Source organism: Ictalurus furcatus, chromosome 3, assembly GCF_023375685.1.
Source record: "Ictalurus furcatus strain D&B chromosome 3, Billie_1.0, whole genome shotgun sequence".
Lineage (NCBI taxonomy): Eukaryota > Metazoa > Chordata > Actinopteri > Siluriformes > Ictaluridae > Ictalurus > Ictalurus furcatus.
The window spans coordinates 12,348,829-12,372,908 of NC_071257.1; positions in this window are offsets into that span (position 1 = coordinate 12,348,829).

Here is a 24,080-nt window from a genome sequence, read left to right on the forward strand (position 1 = left end):
CAGTGCTTTGCCCATACATGCCCTCTGTCAATGGCAAGTCAGCAGCATCCACCATCACTGTGTTCTGTCAGCACTTGTGGTGTTTCAAGAGACCATATGCTTAGTTGACTTTGGAACACGGACAAGACCAAACACACAATCATCACTACAATGCATTTCCTTTAGCCAGACATTCCAGTAAAGTTTCTTGTACATTAAATTTTCCTTTTTGCAGTTTTCTCATTTCCTGTTCTTTGTATTTAATCACTTGTCTAAGACAAGTGCAAGTGTAAGTACCATTACATCAATAACTGTGAAATGTGAAAGTCATTCTGGAGGATACAATGTGAATTTTACACTGTGAGTAGTAAGTCCTGCTGCCTTATCACTCTCTCCATGTGCTTTACAGTAGTTGCCATGTCACCAAGAGGACAATAAATCACTCATTGGCAAGCTGTATTTAGTCCTTGTTTATAACATAAACATGATGGTGTGAGCAAAGGCATCTTGAGATTTTTCTTCCAATTTTTTCATGACACAAATTTTAGATGAAAAGCTAAACCTCAAATCGAAGATATTTTTTAATGGGGCAAGCTATAAAAAAAAAGTACAAACCCTCATCATATTACACATTTTAATAAAGAAAATAATTTTCAGACAGGCATCCCAACCAGCATGTGTTACTGCCTCTCACCTACTGTTCCTGGGATAGGCTCCAGATCCACCAAAATGGTTACCTGAAGATGAATTAATGATTTAATGAATGAAATTCTTATTGATTTTGTAAGCAGATAAGTTAGGAAGCTTCAATTAACTGAATGGAGAGAAGGCTAGAATTGCTTTATTTTTAAGTGTACAGGTTTTTGTTCTTTGTCTTTTCTTATGATTTCTTTTATTATTTCAAACATAACAGTGAAAAGAAATATAAACCTGTTGAATTTTGTGAATCCACACAGCCAAATCTCTGAATGTATAGTATAGGCTAGTTTTTGTTACAGATGTCAGTAACCTGACAACCTGCATTCTTAGTCTCCTTTGTAAATCTCATTTCTGGACAACTAATGACAGAGCGCTGTGTCTTGGCTTATAATTCTCATGTGTCTCTGCCTAGCTGTCTTTGCCTCGTTGTAAGTTGCGACAGTTTATTGATTCGGTTGCCCTCAGGTAGCATTCCTTATGCTAGAAGATATGATTATTAACATTGTTACTGTTTTTCTCTCAGTGCTCCAGACAGATTGATTATGAAATGCCCCAAAAGGACATGATGTCATGACACTTGGCATGAGGGACAACAGATCTGAGGAGAAGTGTTGTCAAAAGTTGCTTTTTAATGAATTGTGTTTTTTGGTCTCAAAATGTTTGCTACAGGTAATACTGGAGTCTGAAAATAGTTTATGCGGGTATATCTGCACATTCACCTTTTTTGTTGTTGTTATTGTTGTTGTTATTGTTGCTGTTGTTTTAGACATATTGCAGTATTTGCCACTAATGTACTTTTGGCCCGTACTACATAAGTACATTGTGTGTTTCACTCTACACATGAAGCATGTTTGAGTTACTGGAATCAAGTGAAACCATTTGGAAGAAAAGGTTCAAGCTTGTACTAACTGGCAGAAGGAAAGTGTGGGAAGAGTAAGTGAATTATACAGGGGGAGGCTGGATTTCCGAAGCTTTCTGAGTTCCTACACTCCTCACAGAAATCTCTTTAGCCTAATTAATTATTACTCTTAACTCGCTGCTCCTGTGCCAATCCTTTGACAGTCCTGCTTAAATCAACAACAGACACACCTACAGTTACTGGATCAGTATTCTGTGCCTTGTAAATCTGTAATGTTAAAGCTCAGGATTGAAGACATGTTATTTATGCTGTATCTTGACATTTCTCTATATGCATATATCTTTATTTTTCAAACAGCTTTCATTCAGAATTCATTATGAATAAATATGTTCCCAGACATTTTCATGTGGTACTTCAGTATGTGAGTTAGCTTTCTTAAACTCTGGAATTATAGGGTAAATAACTGCAGATGAGAAGCTCATTTCCTTCCCAGAGAATTATGCATTCAGTCATTCATCCTGAGCATCTCAGCACGGGTGGTTCTTTTAAAAAGTGCCTCCCTTAAGTTCCCGTGTAAGACTTCCTGGAATGTTTTTCCCCCTGCAGCTTTTCAGAGCCTTTTATCAGCATAAACCCTGCTTTGCATTTCTTTCTTTTTTTTATCTGACAGGCCATAGACACATTATGCACAGTCCTTTCTTTTCTATTCTGGCTTTAGAACAGGACACCGCAATACCACATCCTCTGGACTCATTGCCCACATCCAGATACCATGAATAATGGATTCTCAGTGAAAGTATCCCATTTGATTTATGTGTGTTCAAAGAGCCAGATAGTGGGAAAGTGTTCAGATGGTGGTCCAATAATCTTACTTGTGTAGGACCTTTCTGCGCAAAGATGCCTAAGCTCATCTCAGCTAGGCTGTTTTTGAATGATGATCGGAACAATAGAGCCAGAAGATATAAACATACAAAATAAAATAGACACAATAATTTTATGGGTCTATAATTAAAAAAAAGATTAAAATTTTCACAGGTGCAGTTGCCTTCAAACAGATTGTACACTCTATTTATATTCATCTCTGCATTCACTTTTTCTTCCACATTAGTTCAACATTAGTCCAATTATTCAGTTTCATTTTCCACATTCATTAACTGGTGCTACTGCAATGGTGGTATAGAGTTTTGTGTAGAGCTCTTTACCTACAGGGTTGTTGTGATAGACCACACCGTTGCCTCATCATACAAGGTGGTTTGGATCTTTTCTGTGGCTACATATTATTATTTTCTGTGGCTACATAAACGGTCAATGTGGCCTCAAAATTGCAAATTCAAGTCAACTATTACAAATAATTGAATGAATGGTTAAGGTTAGGGCTGGAGCTTGGGTTACTATTAATGGCTATATGGGCAACTTGGGCAATCAATCCAACCTAATCAATCTTGCTTATTAGAAATCAGATTGTAAGATGAGGACTTCTGCTGCCTGGGAAGAAGCCAATGTCACCACACTGTTCCAAGAAATTTGACAGAATATCTTTCAACTGTATGCCAGTTAAAATAACCAATATTTTTTCATGCTCAATCCATACAGGATTTTGCAGAGTTTATTTATTTATTGTGATTGTTGCAGCTAAAAATGGTTGATTTTTCTGCAGCTTTTGTTATAAAATTTGCCATGAGTGTTTTGTGCTTTGTTTTTACAGAAAAGTACTTGATTTTTGAAATTGCAATTGCACTAAATAGTTTTGCATGGTCTTTCTCAGTGATGTTTGTTGGTAAATGAGACCTTTTATCTGTACTCATGTTCGACACGTGAAGCTTTGCCTGAATGCGTGTTGTGGTGATGCCACATGACGCGTCTTGGCCCAAATTCCAAATCTGGGGAAAATCTGGAGTAATTTAGAAAAATGGCAAGCTCTTCAGAATATTGTGGTGTTTGCTTGAATTTGTGTTCATTTCTGCGATCACAAAAATGCAAAACCCTAAAGGGAATGCATACTAGAGAAGCGCAATGCAGTCCTATATTGCACTACTTTTGTATTTCTGTCCAGAGACATATGTGTTGTACAGTCAACCCTTCGTGATCATGAGCCAAATGTGATTGCCTAATATATGCTTTGGATTTCCCATTAAAAAATACTTGCCTTTCTCCAAATGAACTTTATATAAATTTCTCTTACAGTTAAAATTATTGACACCCCAAGAGAATATTTAGAATAAATGCAGTTGTAATTCTTTTATATTTTACAAATTGACCTTGGTCCCTACATACTTGTTGTGGTTGACCATATATATGAGGTTGCACACACAAAATTCTTTTGTAATTCATTAGGTGGAGAAATCCCCATTGCTGTTAACACAAAAGGCAAGTTGTTGTTGACTAGCTGAGGTCCGGTAGTAGATCCTTGATGAGAACATTTAGTCTGAAACAACTAAATTGCTCAGCAGAGGAGGACATGAGCGTATTGCTCACTTGGACAGTGAGCGACGCTATGTGTCTTGGCTGAATTACCACCTCTGGGTGTGCATTACTTTCTAATAATTCAATGGCCCATCGTCAGTTATTCCTTACATATAAAAGTTGGATCACGGATTGGATCACTGAGTGTCAAATGATATGGTGGACAGCTATCTACATTTGAACAATTCATCCTAGAGTTTTTGTTACTGATCATTGTTTCATTATATGCCTACCAGTGAAACACAGACATGTCCGTTCAGTCGTTAATCCTTTCATTCACCCTACAATTTATCACCCAGATTTTTACAATTGTTTCAGTAAAAATATTTTAGCGAGTTTCCACAAGTCAAGCATAATCTATTTACCATGTTGCATTATTAATGGTGTTCTAAAGGAAAAATAAAAAGCATGAATGGCCCATTCAGTCTTTTCATTTATGCCTTTACTTAGTGGGGTAATGAGCCAACTGCATGTGATTTTGACAGTGGCTAAAGTTGGCCCCCTCTAGACCGTTTACTCTGTGCCAGGCTCTAATCCCTCCAAAGCAAGGCGTCTGACATCATTCCTTCCAGACACTGTGGCTTGTTATTGCTGCCATTCCAGGACTTCGTGCTATAACTGAGCAAACATTTCATGGGACTTCACAGGGGCTGTCATTCCAGCAACAGAGCGTCGTAGGGGTTCAACACACTAGCATGCTTCAGACTGGGGGGCCTACAGACTTACGTTAATTACATAGCAGAGAGATCAGCCGCATTAGCACCCCTACTGAAGCTATCATTTATAGACTTAGTAGCTTATGAACTATAAATCTGCCCGTCATAGGGAACCTGTTGAATTACCAACAACCACAAAATATATCTGAAGTGTTTATGCTATTTATATGACTTAAACATACATAAACAGTAAGTAAATATATGTTCAGGTGCTGCTGGTCCTATTCTCGCAATTAAAGAGACAGTGTACCCCAGAATAATGTCACTAATACTAATTGATTAAGATTCACTTTATTTGTCCATATATAGAAACTCAGAGTGAAGGATGTAGGTGTTCTGCTGGAAATTATCAGAAAGGATGGCTGTAAGTCAGTGTAACATGAACATTGCTTAGTAATGCAGAAAAGATGTGTTCCATCTCCTAAAAGCTGGTCTAATGTTGTCTCTTCCCCTTGGTTCCCAGACCTCATGGCCAAAATTAACAACATGCTTGATATAGGCTGATTTCTCTCCCTTCTATCAAATTATGTTGTTCAAGTATACATTTACTCGGATACTATTACTGTACAGCTCCCAAGCCATTCCTTGAGGGTCACCTTTGCATCCCTAGAGCTTACACATATTCTTTGCCATTGCATATACATATCTCTGGCTCTTGAGCATTTAGTGTCACTCAGGGTACCCTTCTTGGACACATGCATTTTCTCCAAAATCAACATGTCCCTCAGCCCATTGTGCTGCAGCTTTGGTGCAAGGCTGACTGTTAGTTCGTTACCAATGAGTGGTTTGGATAGTGTTTTATCCGGGTTAATCCCAGTAAGCGAGACTAGACTATACCAACATGCACTTCTAAAGAAGAACCTCTCATGACACATGGTTCAACATAAACACATATCTACTCCTGCACACTATGTTGATTTTTTTTTTCTTACTATAAAACTCAGCAGATGTTTGCACTTAAAATGCAAAGAAACATCATTTAGATATGGAGTATCAGAATTATTTGAAAATATTTGAAAGAATGTGATTCACAGCTTACGGCAATCTAGCCTGGTTCTAAGGCAATCAAAATCAAAAACTGATTGAGCATGGTTACAATTAATTTAAATCAGTGTTTAGGTTGAAGGAGAATCCCCAGCTGGTTCAAAAGTCTTAACTTTTACTGTAAATGTTTCAACATATTGGGCCTCTTTTCAGTTCTGTATGTGTATTTGCTTTGGAAGTCCTTCCCCCAACATGTTAACATTCAAAACCTTCAGCCCCACTTATAGCTTTACAGGGACCGTGTAAACAGAAATTTACACAAATTTCTCCATACATCAAATGAAGGTGATTAGCTAAGACATGTTTAATGTCTTAGGTTTGCCTCTTTAGTTTTGAAATTGATCGATGAGCTAAATGTAGCTGACAAGTAAGAAAAGCTCATAGCCTACAGTTTACCTTTGGTTTAACTGCTTGTATTATGCATCAAGTATTGCAGCCATTTTACACACACACATACATACACACACACTCACACACACACTCACTCACTCACACACTCATCTTGGGGTAATTTAGAGTGGGTGGAGGGAGGAAACTCATATGAATTTGGGGAAAACATGCAGAACTACAAAATAACCAGTAAAGCCTAGTTAACACACCACACGATTTTAAGCCTGAATTGCAAGTCGCCGAACTCGCCAACAAAAACCCTTTGATTGGAGGCAAATCGGGTGTCAATCGTTATGTGTGAACTACTCAATGACGCATCGCAGAGGCTTGCCGACACATCGGCAAAACATCAGGGATGCCACACAGATATTTGGCATGCGAAATATCTGGAGCTGTCAGGCAACTCCAAATCTTGTGGTGAGAAGAGTATCGTCACTGGCAGTGATTGTGGCGATGAGCTACAGCCAATGAGAGAGCAAGGCATGGAGTGAGGTTACTGTGAGGAAGAGAAACCCATGAAACCTATGGCAGAAGCATAAAGGGGAGAAACTGTACAACTTTTTAACATTCAAAAAGACATTCTTTCATCCACTTTCTTTGTCTTTTCCTGTTTGGGGTTTCTTCAGCACAAATCATTGCACAAACAGCTCTCACCGCTTGTTTCTGTCCTACGTCCATCTTCAAATAAACAACTCCTGTTTCGCGTGTGGTTTTCGCATCATGTATCCGTGTCACTTCTCACATGTGTTTACATGAGAAAGCGTAGTTTGGACACCAGATAGAGTCGTCGTGCGTGTTCCTTTTGAAACACATAACTTTTGTTGCTACGGTTACACCTGTCGTCTACACTACTCCGGCATTTTCAACCCTCGAAATCAGAGACTTTTGGAAACACCAAAGACCCCATTTTAGTTTGAAAACTCCGGGCTTGCGTTTCAGTGTAAACAGACCAAAACGAAGACTTTTGAAAACGAAGCCGTGGCTGCCCACATTCGCCCCTGATTGGGTCTTCTGGATCATTGCGTATCCTTCCCTGATTCATCATGCCCCTACCATTTGACCATTACGCTACCTTGATCGTATACACAACAACATGGAGACTGAACTGCAAGCTCAGCTGGCTTTGTTGGCATTCTTAGCAGCCATTGTGAAGTTAAATTCTGTATTTTATAATACTGCAGCTGCTTACATGCACAAGAGGAAAGCTATGATTAGAGAAATCGGCAACAAATCTCATTTCAAGTGTCGTAAGCCCTACATGGAACACCGGTTTGGACTAGCAACCAACTTCCTGTTTACACTTGTATGCACATGCCCAGTGTGCATGAATGGTCATGTGACATGCATTTTCGGTCGTGTAGTGTTTCAAAATGACGTTTCAAAACGAAAACGCACTAGTGTAAACAGGGCCTTTGTCAGATAGTGTAGTGTGTGACCCCATGTCGCCGAGAAATCACGCTGAGAAAACACAACGACTGCATGACTCCCGATTACAAGACAGAAAGTCATGTAGTGCAAACAGCACAGCGATCTGCCGACGTTGAAAGTCATGTAGTATGAACTTAGCCTAACATGTTCAAACTCCAGATCTTGGAGTTGTGAGGCACCAAAACATCCTGCTGTGGCATCAAACCACACCTTATATGCAGGAGTGATCAGCAGTTACCGGAATTGTTTAGTTGCAATTATTGCTGCACAAGGGGGTCACACCAGATACTGAAAGCAAAGGTTCACATACTTTTGCCACTCACAGATATATAATATTGGATAATTTTCCTCAATAAGTAAATGACCAAGTATAATATTTGTGTCTCATTTAATTCAGTTCTCTTTGTCTACTTTTAGGACTTCTGATGATATGTTAAGTCATATTTATGCAGAAATATCGAAATTCTATACTTTCAAGCACCACTGTAAATAAGTTCACTATTTAAGGGTTTCCAGTTTGCTAAAAGAGCTGTACGTTTTTATTGAAAGGGAATCCTGCTGTTATAGGGTTCTACACAGAACCTGTAGAGGTTCCAGTATGTGTGGGCAGATGTGAACACCATGCATACTGTACAGTGGCCTGTACAGAATGCAGCCAGTCACTACACTACAGGTCTAGTGTGAATTCTGCATGGTGTGGAAATGTTGACTAATATGTCAAATGGGCCATTTAATTAATTAATTTATTATTTATTTATTTATTTTTTTTGCAAGCTCACACATCCTGAATGAACAAATGCAGCAAGCTGTATTTGGCCTACAGGCCCTGAGTTTGACTCCTGTGCTCTAAGGGCACAATGGACCCAGCAATACATAACCAACGACATAACGAAAAACCAGTTTTTCCTTTAATTTGTCACCTGTCTGTATGTGTGTGAAGATGCACAGAGGAGTGATGAGGCTGTCAATCTGGATCTGATTACTGTTAGAAATGCCTGGGAGCGTTTTGTGGTGGAATGCTTTCTTAATTGTGCATTCCAGTGTCAAAACAAAGCTCAACCGTTATGGGTGCTTGTGCAGGCTGATCTCTGAGAGAGAGAGAGAGAGAGAGAGAGAGAGAGAGAGATTAAGCAAGCATGCCTAAGGGAGATGTAGTCTAGACTGGTAAGAAGCTGGGCCCTTCTACGCTGTTGTTATAAGTTTCTGCTCATCTAGTTAAAAAAAGTTAAAAACAGTGCATAACTATTTTAAGTTGCAATAGGCCAGATATACAGTATACCACATAGGAAATCTAAGAAATGTGGTATAGGTTGATACAACATAGACACAATATTAATCTCCCAGTACTGTAAATTCTTTTTTTATAGTAGTGCAGCAGATTTGGGGTGCAGGGCATCTCAATGACTCCACCAGCATGCCACCAGTAAATGGTCCTGCCTTTTAAGAGCAAGCAGCTGTGCACTAGGTTCGAACCCTGTTTCCTCCCTCCTGTTTAACACTGGAAAATTTCATTCCTCTCGAACGAGCTCTCTTCTTATCATCTCTCCTAATCTGCCTTGGAATCAGCTCCAGCCAGACTCAACACCTAGCTCCCATTCGCACCCATCTCACACACTCCCACAACCCCCACACCTTCTTAGGCTTTTGATCCCTCTTCTCTTTCATTTCAGGCCCGTCCTCTGCCACAAGTCAGTGAGCAGGCGCACGGCAGTTCCCATACTAGAAAGCGATAAGGCAACATTAGGGTGGGTAAGCATGGGCTACATGCGGGAGTTCACTGCTCTTTTGTTCTTTAACCAAATACCATGCAATTTACTGTGGAAAAGGAAATAACATTAGTTGGCAGTGTTTTTGTTTGTTTCCTACAGTTTGCATGGAAAAATCCTTCAGGAGCTCAGAGGAAGTTGCTGTTGCTGTGTGAAGCTGCTGCTTTTTACGAGAATGAATAAAGGAGGGAGGGGGGCTCTCCATATCCTGCCAGACCTAAGGCTAGGGCTGAACAAAAGGGGCTGTGGTCTTTTATCGAGAGAAGGTGATGACATAGAACCTGTTTTTGAAGATCCCTATGACTGATTCAAAGCCCTGACTGCACTGAAGGGTGATTTAATACATTCATGTTAATGAATGGCCAGACACTCCAGGAATTTCCCCTCAGTGAGCAAGTCTATGGTTTGTTACACACTCATGTTTCGATGGAATGAGATTTGGAATCTCACTTTGACCCCATCTCTGCCCCGCACACACACCTACATCATAACACACAATGTGTTTATTAACTAAATATTTAGTATCAATTATTGTCATTAAATACACATTCGTTTTTGGTTAAGAACCTGTTATTACTTGCTGTTTAGCAAACAAATGGCTACAGTTACATTTAGAATTAAGCATTAAGGACTTTAGCAAAGGCATTTCCACTGTACATTATGCTTCACATGTAGTGTATACTCTTTACAAATCAGATCAGAACAAAAAAACACAACCTATGTATGTTATAAATTTTTTACAGTGGCTACCTGGTTTTACAGGAATTATCTGTAATGTAGCAGAGGCTAAACTGGGCTGGGCATCAGCAAACCTTAAAATCAGTGTTTACAATTATCTAATGGAGGTGTAATCTGATCTCTGGTGGGGCTGCAGAGGGATGAGATAGAGATTAGGGCTGATGCAGGATGGGAGGGTGGATTGTAGACCAGAGCACACAGGGAGAGAAGAGCAGAGTATTTGGTTCTCTATAGCTGGTACTTTCCCAACAGTCCAGCTCTTGGGATAACATCTGATAACTATTTCAACACTGTAGGGCATGCACTCTGTCAGATCTCACCTCCAGCCTGTAATAAGGCTGGTCACATTCTTATTTAGGTTAGAAAGATCTTTTGGCCTCCATGTAGATTATTTAATTGTCTTTTGATCATTTGTTGGAAAATAACCATTTATGCTATGGGAATTTGTTTTAGGTTATGACCACGAGAGGTGACATTTTTAGAAATTTTCTATAGGTCACATATTAGTCGAGGCTTAAAATTTCATTTATGTCAACAAGAATCAAATATATAAAATCAAGAAGACATGTAGTTTAGATATCTTGGTTATGTTTGACCTTTTTCCAGCAATCCCAAAATTTCTATGTGTGGATGCAGCTGCTCTCTTCTTTTCTTCCAATCGCAAACCCACGGTGCAAAAACAAACAAAAAATGGTTCGTTTTTGTGGGTTGAATTGTTGACACTGTTTTCAAATTGGTGTTTATATTATAGTTATTGATTAAATTAATATGTACTTTATGTATTTAATTAATATGTATTTTTTTTAATATACATTTGTCTTTGTTTTTGTTATCCGCCACCAACTGCCAAAGCTTATATGTAAATTTATAAGTGGTTTGGATAGTCCCAAAAAAGTGAAACAGAAAAATGTATTTTAAAAGGCAGTATTTTTCTCTATACATGTCTGTTACACCATACAGGGTTAGCACATTATTTTCAAGGGATCTTCGATAGCCTAGACAACAATAAGAAAGTGACTTGCTAGTTTCCAGTGTTCCTTTACTCCTTCTATAAGCTTATCATGGACCAGGCAGCCACAGTACTTGGGGAATTGTGTTTTCGAGGAGAGCATCTACAATGACTTCAAAGAGCCGCCAAGGCAAAAGAGAGCAAGAGACAGGAAACTGGCCTGGATAGAGATTGGCGAGTTCACCAAGTCACTTTTTTCTCAGAGGAAACTTAAAAATAATTAATAGAATCAAATAAAATAAAATCAAATTTTATATATATATATATATATATATATATATATATATATATATATATATATATATATATATACACACAAAATTTCCACCAGTAACACGATTCATGGTGTTATAAGTCTGAGAAGCAGTCAACAGTTTGCATTAGTTGATATTCCAAGACATTAATATCTTTTGAGGAGTTTTGTGGGAAAGAAAAAATTTATGAAATGAAGTCAAATGAATTATCTCTAAATACATTTTATGTAATTAATATAGGGTTAAAGAACAAAAAAGGTAAACTCTTTCCAGGGTGTAGTGAAATATTTGGAGAAAAATTAATTAATAAATAATAATAAAAACCTAACAGAAATCTAATGATCCGACCTTTAGAGAAAAACTGTGGGGTGAGCATTTCTTAGTTGGAAATGTTGTAATTAAATGCATACACAGTGTTAATAAAAGGCATACAATTTTCTGAGGTCCTTTGTCACATGAATTGCTGTATTTGTTTCTCACACTCTCATAATGTAGATATGATATGCAACATACTATATCATTGTCTTCTCTGCTATCTAATGGAAGACCTACATGGAGTGTGTTGATTTAAGAGAGTACACATCTGCACCCACAGACAGGCTTATTATTTAACATTATTATTCACTGACCTTTTCTGTATTTTTCTGCATGGTCTTATATATATATATATATATATTTTTAAAAAAAAGCTAAACAGATCTAGATTGTACTTTTAATACATCCAAAATGGAAAAAAAAAAAGATACTAAATACTGTCGGATCATCCCATGATAAACACGTGTCAAAGTCAGAACGTGCAATATGACAGTCTCCTGCAGTGTATAAACACACTGTTTAGAACGAGGTGAGGTGAAAATTCATGACGTGAGATTTTACCCCATCTGCTCTGTGATTAATAGTGGCTGAACAACACTCTCCAGGGCAGTGCTTTCCTGCTGATGCTCTGGCCTCTTATTTATAGCTTAGCCTATAGGGCATGAGCCTGTATATGAAATATACACTCTGTCTCATCTCCAACAGTTAACCTCAATGTACACAGCTAACTACAAATCTCTTAGAAGAGGAGTCAATCTTAAAGTAAAGGGTTTCAGAGGACACGTATGATATTTCAGTGGCTCAATACGTAGCTACCTAACATTAGCGCACTTGTTCGCCTAATTCAGCTAGGTTTCAAGCTTTCTTGAAACACCGCAAGTAACTTGCAATTTTAAGTTTCAAACAGAGATGGCGATAGAGAGGCAAAAGTTAAGTGCTGCTGGGAAATAAACTGAAATTAAACCTGTCCCATGTGATGGACCTGACACACATGGGGTAGATGATGTGCTGAAGGGCTGTATAAACCAGAGCACACTGACTCATACATCGCTGCTCGGATGACTAGATTTATATGAGGTATGATCTTGGCTCACATGTAAAACCGCAACGAATACAAGACCATACTTGCATGACAGACTCAGGCAGGCTGTAGCATGTGTGTGTGTGTGTGTGTGTGTGTGTGTTTGCGGGGGTGGGAGATGGTTGTAGGCTTAGCCTTTTTATCTGTGTGGCCTAAACATACACAGGGCCTAAAAGGAATACACGGAAATCCTACAAAACCCACAGCTTTTATTTGAGAAATAAAACAGGCTAATACATTTTTTTTGGTGTGTTGGTTACACTAGTCTCAGCAGTCAAGTCAGGAAGTCCTGCCTATCACTCACAGTGATATTTGTTTACCCTTATCTGGTCTCAGTGATGAGTAAAAGCAGCGGCCATGGAGAGCCAAAACTCTAGCCACATTATTCCTTGATTATTTACTCTCTCCTGTCCCCTGCTCCAGAATGAGAGCTACCTTAAAAGGACTCCCATAGCGGTGTCACTTTGGTGTCGTGGTGCACAATGGCTGTGATTAATGTGATCTCTGCAGGCCTCAGAGGAGGTCAGAGGAACAGGGTGTGATGAAAGAGGTTTCCATACATGTCCTGTTTTAGTTTGGACTTTTGACCTTTTTCTAATTATGTCAGTTATGACTGAATCAAAGCACATACGTATTTGTGCATAACATTTGCAGAATTTACAAAATGTTAATAATTTAAAAATAAATAAATAAGAGGGATCATAAAGATTGCATTTTGTTTTTACTGAGTACTGCCCTGAATAAGCTATTCCCCATAACAGATGTTTACATTATTTTGTCTTCTGGGAAACATGTAAATATCTTATGTAACTTCTGAAGGGCAGTACTAAATGAAAAAAATAAGATCATTCTGCTCAAAAGTTTTTTAATGTATCGTGTTGCCTTCTTGAGCAGCAGTGAATGTTTGCACCTTATGTAATAGTTGTGTACGAGTCCCTCAGTTGTCCTCAGTGTGAAAAGATGGATCTCAACATCATATAGTCACTGCTGGAAAGGGCTCAAATATGCAGAAGATGCTGGAAAAGTAAAGAATGTGCAGGATCTGGAGGATTTTTCTGAAGAACAATGGGCAGTTTAACTGCTCAGGACTAACAAGGGACTCATGAACAACTATCACAAAACATAAAAACAGTTGTTGATCATCCAGGTAACAACATACGGGATTAAGAATCAAGCGTATGTAAACTTTTGAACTGGTTCATTTGTGTAAATTCAGTTATTATTGTGTCTTGTGGACTATATGTAAACATCTGTTATGTGAAATAGCTTATTCAGGGCAGGACTAAATAAAAAAAACAAAATGCCATTTTTATGATCCCTCTTACTTATTATTTAATAAATAAATTTTATATATATATATATATGTATGTATGTATTGTATGATGCGTACGTGTATATGTTTGTGTATATATATTTGTGTATATTTTACACTATTTATAATTGTACTCTGTATGTGCATTGTTTACAGTATGCTTTGTATGAATATTAGGATGTTTTTGCTTGCCCATGATCAGATGGATCTACTCCTGCAGTGAAGCATAAGTTTTTTGCTGAGGTTTACAAGCTCAGCTGAGCACCACGATGACCTCAGAGAACAAACTGTTCTAACAACAATGCATGTTGCTACGCAGAGCGGCTGCGATCGCCGGTCAATCGGCAGGGTAAATGTGGTCACTCCCAAGAGACTCTACAGCTCAGAGCAACACCCTCCGTCTGAGAATCATCTCATCATTAATTTGTCGGTTTTTCTTTCTTTTCTCAGGACAAATTAAGGACATTTGGTTAGCTTTTCTCAGCCAGTAGGGAAGTTGGAAAGGCAACATATCACAGCTTCACAGCTCACTTTAACAAGTGTTTCTCTAATAGCAGCGACTTTTTTTTACACAGTATGTGAAGCCAAGAAAATGAATTATGGCTCATCTAAACATTGTCTACACCTAGAAACTTATTTTCTCATCAAATTATGTAAACTAGTGAACTAGTAGCCGGATAAAGTGGTACACTGATGTTTATTGAAGCATGTTGTTATAGAAATTGACCCACTATAGCCCTGGTATTTGTTCTATTTGTTTTGGTTTGGAAAGATGAAGAATCTTGGATACTTTATTAAGCTGAAGAATCTTTCAGGAAACTACCTGAAAATGTACAATGAAAGCTACAAGAAATACAAGACCAGTCTTGCATGAGAGGAAAACTGCCTGAAACCTTATCCTTCAATGCACGCACACACACACACACAACATACACCTTATCATACTCCATATAATGTTCAGAATTATGTAATTACGAGTCCAGGTTTTTTTCTGTGCATGCAGCAAATCCAGTTACTACGGCTGCGCTCCAGGGCATCTGGCATCCATTTCGGATAATAACAGGCAGATAAGGCAGATGACAAATGGATGGCCATGCCTGACTGAAAACCTCAGCAGCCCCTGGAGGGAGCCAGACCTGTTCCACACAGGCCTGCTGATGACCCAGAGCTCCAGTCTTGTGTTAAAGAAGCCTCTTGTGTTTGATCGATTTCTCTTGTAACAGTTCACAATTTAAATTGTATAGCATCATTTTGTTTCCTGCTGTGAAAAGAAACATAATATAATTAATTTCACAATCTTTGTTTTCTTATGAAATTGGAGTCCTAAATGCTGACAATGTGTCTTACTTTCTACTTCTTCTACAATACTGTGCAAAAGTCTAAGTTTGTTGTACAAACTATCTTAAAGACTTCTTATTCTATGACACAATTAAATGTTACAGAAAAATGCTTGTATGGTATTGAAGAAAGCAGCATAATATGTATGAGACACTTTTCAGAGTAAAAACACCAAGGCTGCTGGGTTTTGCTGTAAAAATAAGAAACAAGTGCGACAATCAAAGTCTCCAAAAGAACTGTGACCGGTTCTGCAAGGTACCTAGTAAAACTTTCCAGCTAATTTCCTTATAAAACTGCACTAATTGTTCCTGCAAAGGGTCACACCAAATATTGACTTTGTTTCATTTATACTGCAGCATTTTTTTTTTAAACGTAGAAACATTTCATTTCATTATTTTTGAAGGCATATTTGCGCTACAGCATTTCTTTGCATGTTCCTAAAACTTTTGCTTAGTACTGTACATTTATTTTTAAACATATTATGGAATTAATTAGGAAAGTAATTAAAACGTAATGGAAATAGACTTCACTGCTACAATAGGTAGGTAAGTTCAGATAGGGGAACTAGTAAGAAGAAAAACATTAGAAGGAATAAAAATGTCATTTGGAGTTTCACAAAAAAAAAAAAAAAAAAAAAATCCCCAGGTATTACTAAGAAGCCATGACTTTCCCAAATGGAGGCACAGATTCTGAGCAGCTTACATTTACTGTAAATGAGGTGTGTGTGTTTCCATGATAAGGTATTCACTAAAACCATGCAACAGATGTACAGAGTAGACTGCTACTACTAGTAATGCAAAGTTGTAGAGAAAGGGTTTATGCTAAAATGGAGGAACGTGACTATTTCTTTTTCATACCATTCTCTCTTTTTTTTCTATGCAGTAAGGCAGATGTACCCTCAGGGCTTACGATGTGAAGCTGGAAAACAATGACATAAGCCCAGTTCCCACAAAAAAATATCAACCTATTTCCTCATTCAAAGCAGTGTGTTTCTGCTAACCTTTTCTTCTAAACCTTAATGTGGCTGCCACCATTGGATCCCATCTTATCTGATGGGAAATCATGTAAATAGAAAATCATTGGCTGATCATGCTTGACATGCATACATTTTGTTGAATGTTCAATGAAAACTTACAGCATCAACAAGCTGGAGTAAGATATGAGAGTTATACATATCTTATATATATATATATATATATATATATATATATATATATATATATATATATATATATATATATTAGTTATACAGAAAAGATGTGTGCTGAATGACGCAGGGAAGAGGGAGGGGGCATACCTGCTGGAGATAACAGGGGGATTATGAAGCAATATAGCTGACATGCATGAGCTGTGTTCCAGCAGGTTTCCATTTTGCCTTTAGCTTATCATTCAGCTCACTCATTGTTTTGGCTCCCAGCTTTGTCTTAAATTTCATCCCAGACAGATTTGTTTCAGTGTTGCATAAAAAACATGCCATGCCATATCAAGGGCATGTCTTGTGTTCAACACTTCAGCATCTCACAAAGACTAGTTCTTGGCATTAGACTGTTGTGCTCAATATTGGAAGTGTGTTTGTATTAGATAATGTAACCTCTGATGATTATGATGTCTTGGAATCAAAAAGCCTGTTGTTCTAGCTGTGTTTTTGTAAGTAATAATGGATTATCGTGGCATTTGAACAGATTACAGCATTATAGGTTATTCTAGTATTTGTGTGTGCATGTGTGGGTGTGGGTATGTTTTTATAACTTGGTGGAGACCAAAAGGCTCCACAAGAACAGGAACATCTGACAGTGTTGACCCTTTAAAAAAAATGCTTTTCTTTTAATTACTCAGGTTTATGTTAGGATTAGATTTAGATCATTAATTAGCTGCGTTCATAATTATGTGCACAGTAATACACAGAAAATTCAACTGAATACATAATTCTATAAACATGTACATTAATACAGAAATACAGAAACAATAATTAGACAAAATCAGACTCCCCTTTGCATTGTAGATTCCTTGTATGGAAAGTAAAATCTCCTCAGAACATTTGTAGCCTCTGTGAACTTGGTGTGATAGCAGATGGTGTCCCCCCTTAAACAGTAGAATGCAGATACATAATTGATGAATACACGTAAACACATGTACACATAGAGACACCACAGACATACAGCAATTACAATCAGACAGGAATTCTGGAAGAGATCAAATGCAACAGAGCTAAACGAATGAGGGAGGAAAAGGAAAGAAAGGGAGATGATCAAAATTAGCATGGTTTCAAGTGACGTTTAGTTCTTAACTCTTATTACCAGAGGCCAAACAAAGGAATTTCCACCTGTTTTTGGGGGGTGCCCGTGTTCAGAATTGAATTTATTCATGATGTCACACTTCACAGTAGTGGTTAATGGCTCAAATGAAAGTAGACACTCAGGGCTTTAAGTATTTGCAGTTTTTCGTAAGTATTTCTTTTTTTACCTAGCCTACTAGGTTTAAATTTTATATTTTTTGTGGCAGTTACATACAGTGTTTTACAATCAAAAAAGCTTTAGTCGTTCTGAAAATATTATTAGCAATATTATCATGGAAAGATGTGAATTGTTTGCCCAGCAGGGGGCTCACACCCCTCCCCTTTCCCATCACCCTACTCATCAGGAGCTAAACGCAGAGTCATGATACTCTACACACAGAAACCCAAGGGTGTCCTGGCTAATCTTCTAACAGACTTGCATTGATAAAATACTTAATTTGTTTATACTGATTGAAAATGTCCCATAAGTCAGTTTCCATTCCGCTAGCAGAACGCCAGTGTGTGAGAAAGGGTTAAACAAATAAATCAAATATGTAAATTAATATACAGGCATGCATGTAGAATATAGATACAGATGTTTTTAAAAAAAATAGAAAATACATTATCAACGATAATCCATTTATTTAAGCATTTTTAGAGCTAAAGAAAAAAAAAACTTCTTAGTGAAATTTTATTCTCTGAACTTTATAATGCTGGCTTTGGCTTTAGAACATTTGGTGCTGCAAAAAAAATAAAAAAATGTTCGGTTGTGAACATGTGAAATTACCATACATTATAATAACACTACTGATGTCTTGTGTAACATAATACAGTATATATCACTCACAATAAAGAAAAAACACAGATTATGGTTCCTTCTAACAGAATAATATAATGATTAGTCTGTACCCAATGTCACCTACAGAATTAGTGTCTAAGTCACAGTTATATATTACTGCCATTTCCATCTCTGTAAGAATGTCTGTTTATTTCTCTTTCTCCAACTCTTTTGTTTGTTCATGCCCTCATTGGTCTCACTATGGAATGTATTATCAGTGCACTTGTGTAAAGATGTGTGGGTGTGTGTGTGTGTTTTATGAGGACCAAATGTATCCATACCAGCAGTAATACATGAGAATTTGAAGGACATTTGCCTCATCCTCAATATTTATTTATCTATTTATTTATTTATTTTACAAACAAAGATAAAAATATTTCCTGTTTTTACTGACAGTAAGGTTAGGGTTAGGTTTACCACTAGCTACTCTATCTACAGTAGTAAAAAAAAAAAAAAGTCGATGAAAGGTCTAGGTCTAATGTGTGTGTGGTAATGTACCTGTGTATCTGTTGCTGAATTGTAATGTGTGAATTCTTGCACTGTAGGGTTCAGAGGCTGGTTGATCTCATGAACAGCTGCTTCCATTCATACACTACTTGCATGTGTTTTCTATGCAAGCTTCCAGGGAGAGAATTATGTGAGTGGCACATATATGACTAGTGGGCTAAACATGGTGAGATAAATGAACACTGGCACACACAGGAAACATCTACACAAACTCATACTATAAACATGCGCACACATATTCTCTCTCTCTCTCTCTCTCTCTCTCTCTCTCTCTCTCTCTCTCTCTCTCTCTCATTCAACAGCCCACACATGGTTTCACTCTTATCAGACAGAGCAATGCAGGGGTGTTCCATAGAAACATTTGGAAGAATATTTTTTTAAGTGTACACAATTGCACTGAAATAGCTCTGTGGAGTGCACAGACATACTGTTTACTGTATATTTGTGTGTTTATTTCACATCCAAGAAAAAAAAAAACCAGGTCTCGTCTGTCCAAACACTAGATCAAGCCTAACGGCACATGGACTGATATTTCAACCAATGCATGCTGCTGAGGGAATATGATACCTATTTTGCTACAATTTGCTAAAGAGTTCAGTTCATAGTTTTTTGAAATACAGATGGTTTAAATGTTAGGCCTTTAAAAGAGAGGGTTAAATATGAGCATACATGTGTGTGTGTGTGCGTATGTGAGTATGTGCATTTTTTTTTTTTTCCTCCTGAATGGGAGTGGTACTGTAGAGTCGAGTAGGGGGAGGTTGGGCATAAATGAAATCCAGCTGCACATCCAGAACAACTCCAAATGGGACCCAGACACTGCTTATGGCCTTCAGTTTATATATTCACATCATTCTTTCTCTCAGCATTACCCATCCCCCCACCCCACCCCCTGCAATCTATGCAGCTTAACATTGGAACTGTGCCAGATCTTTTTCCAAGTCTTGGAAAAATCACATAACATAAGTGCCCTATTAGGGAAACTTATTAGATGGCATTACCATACCCCAGGTTCCTCTGTTTGCTATGCCTCTGCAGGCCACCTCTGACCCCATATTTTCATGAGCGCCTCTGTAAATAGTCCTAAAAGATCCCACTTGCCGGTTTTCGCCATGCAGAGAGGCTGGGGAGAGGTTGATACAGGACAGAAGGGCGAAAAGAGAGAAGGAAGGGAAGCATAGGTACAAATACAGCAGGATGTCATTAATAATTAATAAGAACAGCAAACTACTTCTATAAATGTGCAATGGAGCTTGTTGTTCAGTGGCCCTACTAGTGCCTCCATCTTCTCATGCCCTCTCCTCCTTTTTTTCTCTTGCTCCTGCTCATGCTTCTACTATTTCTCTCAGACTGTTTATGAGCGGTCCATTTAAGGACAGAATTATATTCCTGCATCTGTGAACCTCCAGGTGACATTCAGATGTTTGCACGGGTATCTCTCAACCAACTTGTTCATAACATATATGCATCAGAGGACAGTGCACTGAATGCAAATATCACTGAATATGATGAGCAGTATAATTGTTTACATTGTACTTGACAGCACTGTAGTTGCTCCAAGGTTTTCCGAGGTTTTCTTTATCTCACTCCAAGAATTCACTGGCAATGTTTATGAAAACAAATTCACTTTTCTTCAGTGTTAGTTCAGTCTGGGCCAAACACCATTTGGTGTCTATGGTCGTCCCAACACCAAATCTTGCTCCCTTGCTCAACTAGTCAGTATGGTTGTTTGATGGATGCAATATGAGGTATGCATGTTGGATCCTCTGTGAGTTATGCTTACTCATAAACCCCTTCTTTTAGACTCAAATACATTTACATGCATCTTTGCTGAAGTATAAATCAGCCTTTACACAGCCCCTCACAGTCATGACCACAGGCCTGGCCTTTGTGCCAGTGAATGTTCAGCTCACTAATAAACCGAGCTTGCTTATACTGCTGGGACTCTTAAAGAGCGTGAGTGCAGCCAAGCACTTTACACCAGTCCAGCTGTTTCTGTGTATTGGATTATGTGTTATGAGTTTGTGTGTTGTTTGTCAGTATTTCAATCTATAACTGACAATTGTATGAATACAGTAAATCTCTTTCTCTGTGTCTCAGTCTCTGTTTGTGGTGCATTCCCATAAGTCTCCTCTTCTGCAGAAAGAGTCATTTGGGATTCATGCCCTTGTACTTAATTGCAGCCATTTGCATTTATTGCATTATTTTACACAGTTTGTGTTTCCCAGCAATCACTTAAGGGTACGTTTACACGACAACGATGTACTAAAAATGGACAAGTTTTTCCTTTGCATTTTTGAAAAGTTTTGTGTACAGACGAGAACGTTGTCAAAACGATCCCCGTTCACACGAATCCATGGAAAAGACTAAAAAGTCTGTATTATGCATGCCAGGCCAGTAGTTGGCGATGTCACTTTATATAGAAACACTACGCGCTTGCACACATAAGCATTCACATCAACGTGTATGGTGCACGTTTATAGGGCAAGACTGTAAACAGAATACAAGTAAACAGAGGAGCTGTGGTTTTTCTGGATAAAAAAAAAACAAAAAACATTTTTTATCCATTTTTATACGTTTACATTTCTCAAAAGATTTCAATGGTTTATGATCTACGTGAAGCACAAAAAAAAGGTCTGTCTCCAGTTACTTGGAATCTTGATAGTTAGACTTGGAAAATTATTCATTTTTATAAGGAATTGTGAAAACTCATGCTTGTCAAGCAGAGATTTGGCTTATTTTTCTTGGTTGATAAATGCTGAGACGTCCCTAATGTCATATAATTTAATGTTCATGAAATGCATAAAGTGCATAAAGTTTTCTTCATTGTGGAAATGGATTTTTCTGTCTTCAACCCCATCTTTTAGCTTGTCTTGTGCTCCAGGTCAGAATTCTGTTAACAAAGCTCGTTCATTTTTAAATACTGAAAAAAATATTGCATGTTTAAGTACTAATAATTGACCATCTTTGTACCAAAATGGAACAAAATCGGCAAATCCAAATCAAATAATGAGACACTGGCAGTCAGTCTGCTTTCTATATTTTATTAGCAATAAAAGGATAGAGATATACTCCAAAACAGACAATTACAAAGATAATTGGAAGATTTTGAATACCCTTTGTCGGAGCAGATGTGGGTTAATAATGTGGTGTATGTAACAAATGCGTCTCCACTGGTCGAAGTACTGATGCAGTAAATCTACACTTTGCTGGAGAAACATCAATAAGCTAAAAATCTTGAGCAGGGCAAACACAGTCTGTAGTCCGATTGTGTAGTTTTGAATGTCGTGTAAACAGCCCCTAAGTAACCAGAATAAAGGTCATTGAACAAAGCTACTTTCAGACTGCCTGAGAACAGAGCAAATATTATTTTAAATTATTTTTCATCTGACTGCCCACAACAAGACTTGTCAATAATTCCCTGTAATATCAAAAAAGCAGCAATTAATACAGAAGAAAATTTTATAGCATCAATCTTCCTTACATATTCTATTTCCTTTTCACTTATCAAAGTATTAATAGACATATACGTCCATGTTATTATGTTACAACTTAAATAATTGCACAATTTCACTTTAGTATATAACTTATGCAGTCACTGATAAATGACGGTTTCTAATTTGGATGAGCTGTAATTGCTGTTGCCCGCTAGGCTAGACTAAACAGCAGCCTGTTAAAATACTGAAGGCCGACTGGTGAGAAGTTGGTTCTCACAGTCTGTTTATGGGCAGGATTCTGAGTGCACAGCTGCCTGCTGGGTAAGCCCATGATCCTCTTAGCTAATCCTCTAATAATGACTCCACTATCACACAACAACACCATGGAGGTCCTCCAGCCGTTATAGCCCCCAAAGTTTCTTGTAACATCATATAGTCATGGCCATGGAGAGACAAAGGCTTAGTGCTGCATCAGTGAAGGTCAGCTGTGAAATGAATGATCACATACAGACATAGGCTTTAGTGAAAAATCATGGTGTTTTACATCTAGCTGAGGCAAAAAAAAATAAAATAAAAAATAACAACATTCCATTAAAATGATGATAATTTGAATATAGCTTTTCTATGCAAAATTAGTTACATCTAACTCATTGAAATATAATGGCAGCAATTTTATTTCTATGCCTGCTTGCAACACAAGTAAACAGTTTTTGTACTGTGTAGTCGTGCTTCCTGTATTCAGAGCGAGGTGGACAACATAATCAAACCCTTATTTAGTGTTTTAGAAACATCAATTCTGGGACTAACACTGGTTATGCCTGAAATCCTGTTTGTGGCCTTGATGTTAACATAAAACCTCAAATATAGTCTGTGGGTACTTGTTTTAATACCTTACGTTTCAATAACTTGACCAAGAAGAAAAACAGGAACTAAGAGAGAAGATGAGGGCCTTTGCTGCTTACATTTTCTCACAAACTTCAAGGAGTTCTGATTTCCTTACATCTACCACAAGTCAACTGCAAGGAGTTTAAACATGTCCTTGGTGGAGTAAAACATCTGATCTCTAATTGCTTCTGAGCCAAGAACATCCCCTATTCAGACATACAAACATACTCACACGCCAAAGCTCTCTACCACATCTCTGCACTGATTGGGTGCTTGGTCAGCCCAGCACATGTCATTGTTCATCAAAGCCAGCAGTGGAAAGAGTGAGAAGCTGCAGATGTGAGTTTCAGTATGAGAGAGAGACATTTTAGGGTTGGCTTTTTTTTTCTTTCAATCCACAAACCCAGCAATCTCAGCACAATCAATGCCATCTTAGAGTGGAAATGCGCATATACACATACCTCCCCTTTCCTATCACTTCCCATTAGAGTGTGCTGACCTCTAGGACTAAGGACCAAAGCATTAACTTGTTCCCCAGCTAAGACCTAGACAGTGTGTGGAGAAGTGAAAACAGGGACTAAGACAGCCACGGGTAGAGGTATACAGGAACTGAATCGAGACAAAGAAGATCTCATAGGAATTAGATGATAAAGTGTCCTTAATTACACACATTGCTAATGTAGTTATGACTTTGTCATGCTGACATGTATTATTGCTTAGCCCCTGATGTCATTATAAACACCCTGAAAG